The sequence below is a fragment of the Lolium rigidum genome, chromosome 6, assembly GCF_022539505.1.
Source record: "Lolium rigidum isolate FL_2022 chromosome 6, APGP_CSIRO_Lrig_0.1, whole genome shotgun sequence".
Taxonomy (NCBI): Eukaryota; Viridiplantae; Streptophyta; class Magnoliopsida; order Poales; family Poaceae; genus Lolium; species Lolium rigidum.
The window spans coordinates 184,913,246-184,921,817 of NC_061513.1; positions in this window are offsets into that span (position 1 = coordinate 184,913,246).

The window sequence follows — 8,572 nt, forward strand, 5'->3', positions numbered from 1 at the left end:
TGGGAAAAATGACTAAGACTCCATTTTCTCGGTATGATGGAGCGAGCTACCGACTTATTGGAAATCATACATACCGATGTGTGCGGACCAATGAGCGTAGCATCGCGCGGTGGTTATCGTTATGTTCTAACCTTCACAGATGATCCGAGTAGATATGGGTATATCTATTTCATGAAACATAAATCCGAAACTTTCGAGAAGTTTAAGGAATTCCAAAGTGAAGTAGAAAATCAACGTAACAAGAAGATTAAATTTCTACGATCCGATCGTGGAGGTGAATATCTGAGTTATGAGTTTGGCATGCATTTAAAGAAATGCGGAATACTTTCACAATTGACACCGCCGGGAACACCACAACGAAACGGTGTGTCCGAACGTCGTAATCGAACTCTCTTAGATATGGTTCGTTCTATGATGTCTCTTACTCGATTTGCCGTTATCTTTTTGGAGTTATGCATTAGAGACAGCTCGCATTCACTTTAAATAGAGCACCATCAAAATCCGTAGAAACGACACCGTATGAATTATGGTTTAATAAGAAACCTAAGTCTGTCGTTCTCGAAAGTTTGGGGTTGCGAAGCCTATGTAAAAAGGTTACAACCGGACAAGCTAGAACCCAAAGCGGAGAAATGCGTCTTCATAGGATACCCTAAGGAAACTATAGGGTACACTTTCTATCACAGATCCGAAGGCAAAATCTTTGTTGCTAAGAACGGAACCTTTCTTGAGAAAGAATTTCTCACTAAAGAAGTGACTGGAAGAAAAGTAGAACTCGATGAGATTGATGAATCTATACTCGTTGATCGGAGTAGCGCAAGACGGAAGTTGTACCCGTACCGCCTACACCGGCAACAAGAGGAAGCAAATGATAATGATCATGAAACTTCGAACGAGGAAACTATCGAACCTCGCAGATCGACAAGGGAACGTACCACTCTCGATTGGTTTGATCCTTGTCTAAATGTCATGATTGTGGATAACAATGATGAGGACCCCGCGACGTATGAAGAAGCGATGATGAGCCCAGTATTCCAACAAATGGCAAGAAGCCATGAAATCCGAAATGGGATCCATGTATGATAACAAAGTATGGACTTTGGTAGACTTACCCGAGAGCCGAAAGGTCCGTCGAGAATAAATGGATCTTCAAGAGAAAAACAGATGCCGATGGTAATATTACTCGTCTATAAAGCTCGACTTGTCGCAAAGGGTTTCCGACAAATTCAAGGAGTTGACTACGATGAGACTTTCTCACCGGTAGCGAAGCTAAAATCTGTGAGGATTTTGTTAGCAATAGCTGCATTTTTCGATTATGAGATTTGGCAGATGGATGTCAAAACGGCGTTCCTTAATGGAGACATTGAGGAAGAGTTGTATATGGTACAACCCAAAGGTTTTGTCGATCCTAAAAATGCCGACAAAGTATGCAAACTTCAGCGTTCAATCTATGGACCGAAGCAAGCATCAAGAAGTTGGAACCGACGCTTTGATAAGGTGATCAAAGACTTCGGGTTTATACGAGTGTCATGGAGAGGCCTGTATTTACAAGAAAGTGAGTGGGAGCTCCGTAGCATTCCCGATATTATATGTAGATGACATATTATTGATCGGGAATGATATAGAACTATTAAGCAAAGGTTAAGGGTTATTTGAATAATAGTTTTTCAATGAAAGACCTTGGTGAAGCATCATATATATTAGGCATCAAGATTTATAGAGATAGATCAAGACGCCTAATAGGGCTATCACAGAGTACATATCCGGACAAGATTCTAAAGAAATTTAGAATGGACGAAAGTAAGAAAGGGTTCTTACCTATGTTACCAGTGCAAGGTATTGAGTAAGACTCAAGGACCGGCTACGCAGAAGAAAGAGAAAGGATGAATAATATCCCCTATGCCTCGGCAGAGAGGATCTATCATGTATGCCATGCTATGTACTAGACCGGATATAGCACATGCCGTTAGTTTGACTAGCAGATATCAAAGTGATCCAGGAATGGAACACCGGACAGCGAGTCAAGAATATCCCGAAGTACTTGAAAAGAACTAAGGATATGTTTCTTTGTTATGGAGGTGACCAAGAGCTCGTTGTAAACGGTTACACCGATGCAAGTTGGAACACCGATCCCGATGACTCTAAGTCACAATCCGGGTACGTGTTTATATTGAATGGTGCTGCAGTAAGTCGGGCAAGCTCGAAGCAAGTGCACGGTGGCGAAGTCTTCAACGTAATCGAGTACATAGCGGTTTCGCGAGGCTTCATCGAAGCGGTATGGATGAAGAGGTTCATTGTAGAGCTCGGTGTGGTTCCTAGTGCATTGGACCCATTAATCATTTACTCGTGATAACATGGGTGCCATCGCCAATGCACAAGAACCAAGGTCACACAAGAGGCTGAAGCATATCAAGCTGCGTTACCACTCGATTCGCGAGTACATCGAAGATGGAGAAGTAAAGATTTGCAAAGTACACACCGATCCGAATGTAGCAGCATCCGTTGACTAAAGCTCTCCCTAGGGCAAAGCATGACCAACACCGTAATGCCATGGGTGTTAGGTATATTACTATGTAATCTAGATTATTGACTCTAGTGCAAGTGGGAGATCGAAGGAGATATGCCCTAGAGGCAATAATAAAGTGGTTATTATTTATATCTTTATGTTTATGATAAATGTTTATATATCATGCTAGAATTGTATTAACCGAAACATTAGTACATGTGTGATATGTAGACAACAAGAAGTCCCTAGTATGCCTCTTAAACTAGCTTGTTGATTAATGGATGATTAGTTTCATAATCATGAACATTGGATGTTATTAATAACAAGGTTATATCATTATATGAATGATGTAATGGACACACCCAATTAAGCGTAGCATAAGATCTCGTCATTAAGTTATTTGCTATAAGCTTTCGATACATAGTTACCTAGTCCTTATGACCATGAGATCATGTAAATCACTTATACCGGAAAGGTACTTTGATTACACCAAACACCACCGCGTAAATGGGTGGCTATAAAGGTGGGATTAAGTATCCTGGAAAGTATGAGTTGAGGCATATGGATCAATAGTGGGATTTGTCCATCCCGATGACGGATAGATATACTCGGGCCCTCTCGGTGGAATGTCGTCTAATGTCTTGCAAGCATATGAATGAGTTCATAAGAGACCACATACCACGGTACGAGTAAAAGAGTACTTGTCATGAGACGAGGTTGAACAAGGTATAGAGTGATACCGAAGATCAAACCTCGGACAAGTAAAATATCGCGAGACAAAGGGAATTGGTAATGTATGTGAATGGTTCATTCGATCACTAAAGTCATCGTTGAATATGTGGGAGCCATTATGGATCTCCGGATCCCGCTATTGGTTATTGGTCGGAGTGAGTACTCAACCATGTCCGCATAGTTCTCGAACCGTAGGGTGACACACTTAAAGTTGGATGTTGAAATGGTAGTTCTTGAATATGGAATGAAGTTGGAATATTTGTTCGGAGTCCCGGATGTGATCCCGGACATCACGAGGAGTCCCGTAATGGTCCGGAGAATAAGATTCATATATAGGATGTCATTTTATGTGAATAAAATGTCGCGGAAGGTTCTATGGAAGGTTCTAGAAGGTTCTAGAAAAGTCCGGAAGAAACCACCAAGGAAGGTGGAGTCCACAAGGGACTCCACCCCCATGGCCGGCCAACCCTAGTGGGGGAGGAGTCCCAAGTGGACTCCCTTAGGGGCCGGCCACCCCCCACATGGGAGGTGGGAATCCCACCTTTGGGTGGGAGTCCTAGTTGGGCTAGGATTGCCCCTCCTATGGAAGGATTTGGTTCGGGTCTTATTCGAAGACTTGGACACCACCTCTTGGGGTTCCACCTATATAATGAGGGACAAGGGGGAGGGGGCCGGCCACCTCAAACACCACCAAGGTGGCCGCACCCCTATAGTGGCCTGGCGCCCCCTCTCCCCAAACCCTAGCCGCCTCGCTCCTCCACTTCCCGCACGCTTAGCGAAGCTTCGCCGGACTTCTCCACCACCACCGACACCACGCCGTCGTGCTGTCGGATTCAAGAGGAGCTACTACTTCCGCTGCCCGCCGGAACGGGGAGGTGGACGTCGTCTTCATCAACAACCGAACGTGTGACCGAGTACGGAGGTGCTGCCCGTTCGTGGCGCCGGAACCGATCGTGATCAAGATCTTCTACGCGCTTTTGCAAGCGGCAAGTGAACGTCTACCGCAGCAACAAGAGCCTCATCTTGTAGGCTTTGGAATCTCTTCAAGGGTGAGACTCGATACCCCTCGTTGCTACCGTCTTCTAGATTGCATCTTGGCTTGGATTGCGTGTTCGCGGTAGGAAAATTTTTGTTTTCTATGCTACGTTATCCTACACTAGTACGGTCTCACATTTTTTAATCATTATAGTTGGACCTTAGCCAAATTCAAAATCTCATAGCGGCAAAACTTCCCGCCCACAAAATACAAAAATTTGACACGCTTCCAAATTCCCATTCCACCCCTGCGGAGATGACAGAAAGGTCGGTTGGTGGTGGGGGGCGGTGGGGGGTATGCCCGTCATTTTTTGGATCACCACCTCCCTAGCCCAGAAACCCTCCAAGAAAAAATTCATTTCCCTCAGACCACCCACCGGAACTTCCCAAGTCCTTCTCTCCCACCTCCACGACCACCGCACCGGAACATCCCCGCCGGACTTCCCTGGCCTAACCGAGCCCTCGCGATCCTCGTCATCCGGCTGCCTGCCGGAGCCGCTTCATCGACGCCGTCATCAACCGGACCGGATCATCCCCGCCGTACCTCGAAACCATATGCTCATCCAGCAGTCTACCGCAGTCGCTTCAGCTTAGCCGCTTCGCCGGATCCGTCTTCCACCGCATCGGATCTTGCTCACCGACACCGCTGTGCATGAACCGGATCTGCTTCACCGGCGCCGTGCATGATCTAAACTCTTCTACTGTCGCTTTTCTATTGCTTGCCTGCAAGTTCTTGTTTAATCTTGGGGAACCTGTTTGTGCTAACGACGCGCCGTTACTTTTTTGCAGATGAGATGAGTAACCATGAAGTGTAATGGCCGTCTCTCCAATCCCAAGTAGCACATGTAGCGTACTTCATCACCGGATCTATCAACCCCAGGAAGATCTGCTGTGACTCCCACAGAGTGCTTCTCCTAATGTAAGTCCCTTGTTTTAGCGCCATGTTCTGGGTTCAGATGCTTGTTTGTCTGAAGCTCTTTTAGTTCATTCCTAGCTATGACCGTAACACGTTGCTATTTTCTACTTCATTGCTAACTTTAAGCGATTGAACATTTTGGTTTGCATTCCCTGCTCTGTAGATGTAGCCATCATAACTTCTATCTTGCGCAGTCGTTGTTACAAAAATTATAGGTATTATAGTAACATCCTGCTATTATTTAGTTCATGGCCAATTTTAAGTAATTGCACATGTTGGTTCGCATTCCCTGGTCTATAGCTTTTGGCATCGTAACTTCTATATTTGGTTTACATTCCCTGCTCTGTAGATCTAGCCATCATAACTTTATCTTGCTCAGTCGTTGTTACAAAAATTATGGCCTGCTACTATGTTGTTTGTGCCAATTTTTTACTCCATGAACATGTTGGCTTGCATTCCTTGTACTACAGGTGATGCCATTGTTTTGTATCTAGTTCATTGTAAGCTAACAAAGTAAGGACTTAGTTTGGCATGCTATCACTCTGCTATCTAGCCCGTAGTACAAATAAACTTGTCATACTACTAGATAATAATTTTGCGTGCCATCTTGTTCTTCAAAAGCTGCATTATTGACTTGTTTCTCTGACTTGGCATGACGCTCACATATGGAAAGCTGAACATATTGGTTTGCATTCCCTCTTATACAAGTTCACAGTGTGATCCCACTATATTCTCAGTATCCGGTCCATCCTAAGCTCCAAGCATTAACTATCCTCTATGTGTTGCTCATTACAAGTTTATATCCCGAAACATCTTGATTTGCATCCCCTTCACTATAAGTTCAGGAGTATTATTTAGTTCACGGCCAAAATGAAGTAATTGCACTTGGCACATGTTGGTTCACATTCCCTCCTCTTTAGCTTTTGCCATCGTAACTTCTATTTTTGGTTTACATTCCCTGCTCCGTAGATGTAGCCATCATAACTTCATCTTGCTCGGTCGTTGTTACAAAATTTATAGCTCGCTACTATGTTGTTCATGCCAATTTTGTACTCCCCGAACATGTTGGTTTGCATGGGACTCGACAAAGTAGTAAGTCTCATCTGTTTCATTCTAACATGCTCGTTATATTGGATGTTGGTATGCGGCATGCACTCTTTGTTTGCTTATTGTGCGCATTACAATCATCTTGTTATAACGACGAAATGATGAGTTCCAAATTCTTTGGCAAACAATATTGCGAGTGTCTTTGCGTTTCCATTGTTGCTTGTCTTAACTTGTAATGTCTTTGTTTCGGATATAGGTGCCGCATGGACAACTTAAAAGATTGCCTGGATCGCTTCATTGTATTGCTAGGTTTAATTACCATTCAATTTCTCTCGGGTTCCGTAATATTTTTTCAAAGCCTTGCAAACTGATGTAATATTTAGTTAGTTTTTATAGTTCTTTCGCGCATTTTTCTTTGGTGCTTGTCGTAAGTGAGGCTATCCGACGTAAATCAATGCTGCGTAAATATTCTCGCATCTAAATCACGAATTCCCATCCCTTAAACGGCCCAATTAAGCGAAATCACATACGTGCTCGACCCGCAAAATACTAAAGCGCCTTTTACGCCGAGCATATAAACGAAGCAACTAAACGGGCTGGCCCACTTACTTATTGGGCCAGCCCACTTGATTAACTCGTGGACCCCACACTTTTATTGGGCCGGCCCACTTGCTTTAAGGTGGACCCCACTCCACTACCGGGCCGGCCCACCAACTAGTTGGGCCAGCCCAATTGCTTTTGTGGTGGTCCCCACGTACTAAACAGCCGGCCCTTTAAGACGAATGTGGGACCCACCTGTGTTTTTGGCCCGGCCCACTAGCCTGTTGGGCCGGCCCACTTGCTCTAGGGTGGACCCCACATACTAAATGGGCCGGCCCTTCTACAGGAAAGTGGGACCCACCTGTGTTTTTGGCCCGGCCCACAAGCGTGTTGGGCCGGCCCACTTGCTATACTGTGGACCCCACAAACTAAATGGGCCTAGCCGTTTAACCGAAGTGGGACCCACCGAGCGCTTTGGCCCGGCCCACTATCTTGTTGGGCCGGCCCACTTGCTATATGGTGGACCCCACATACTAAATGGGCCGGCCCTTTAGCGTGGGAAGTGGGACCCACTGGACTTTTGGCCCTGCCCACTATCTTGTTGGGCCACCCACTCGCCTATGGTGGACCCACATGCTAAATGGGCCGGCCACCGTAACAGAAAGTGGGACCCACTCGTGTTTTTGGCCCGCCCACTATCTTTTGGGCCGGCCCACTTGCTATATGGTGGACCCCACATACTAAATGGGCCGGCCTTTTAACAGGAAAGTGGGACCCACATGCTAATTGGGCCGGCCCACTAACTTCTTGGGCCGGCCCGCTGCTTTAATGTGGACCCCACTTTGTAAATGGTCGGCCCTGTATCGGAAAGTGGGTCCCACATGTCTTGTGGGCCGGCCCTTTTGCCTGTTGACCGGCCAATCGAGTGCATTCGGCCCGGCCCACATGCTTAGTGGGCCGGCCCATTAAAGTTTTGACCAGTCAACCTTAGAGGTTAGGCCCGGCCCACGTAACTAATGGACCAGCCCAGCTATATAGTTGACCGGTCAAACTATGTCAGCTGGCCCGGCCCGCAAACTTATTGGGCCGGCCCGCTTAAGACGTGGCAAGCCTCGTGTGGGCCTACCATCTACCACGGGGTTTCAGCCGGTTAACGCCGTTAACTGCCAGTTAACGGCGTCTGCCACGTGTCGGCTTGCATGACGTCGGCTAGTCAACGGGCTCCCGGAAACACTTGGGCAACGGTCCGATTTTCCGTGGCGAAGGGCGCCCAAGCGCGACGGACCGAAAAAACGTCGTTGGACTTTGCCTGACGCAGTTTCCACAACAGAACCCATATCGTCGGGTTAGGCCCATGGGCGACGAAAAATACCCCTTAGCGGACGATTTTGAGACGTTGTCTATCAGAACTTTTCTTGTAGTGGAGGTGCGGCGGTTTGTACGGAGCCGATGTAGAACTATGGATGACAGAAGTTTTGGCTTCGAGATCCTTAGGCGGACTGGAGACGACGACCCGGCTATTTTGCATTGTGGCTCTGAAACCTTTAGCGTAATTCTTCAAGTTCACCGGCATGAACCTCTCGAAGGTTTCAATCACCACACGGGGGAGCTGGTTCTCAAGAAGCAGGATGTCATGATAGATGTCATCCTTGTTGGACTTGAAAAAATGTTGCAACCAGGGATGAATCGTGCTTTTGTTGCTGGTCTTACTAAGCATTAATTGGACCAAGAAGCAAGCATCATAGAACATCATAGGCCAGAAGTCGTTCTTATCGTCGATACCTGCCATCGTGTCCTTG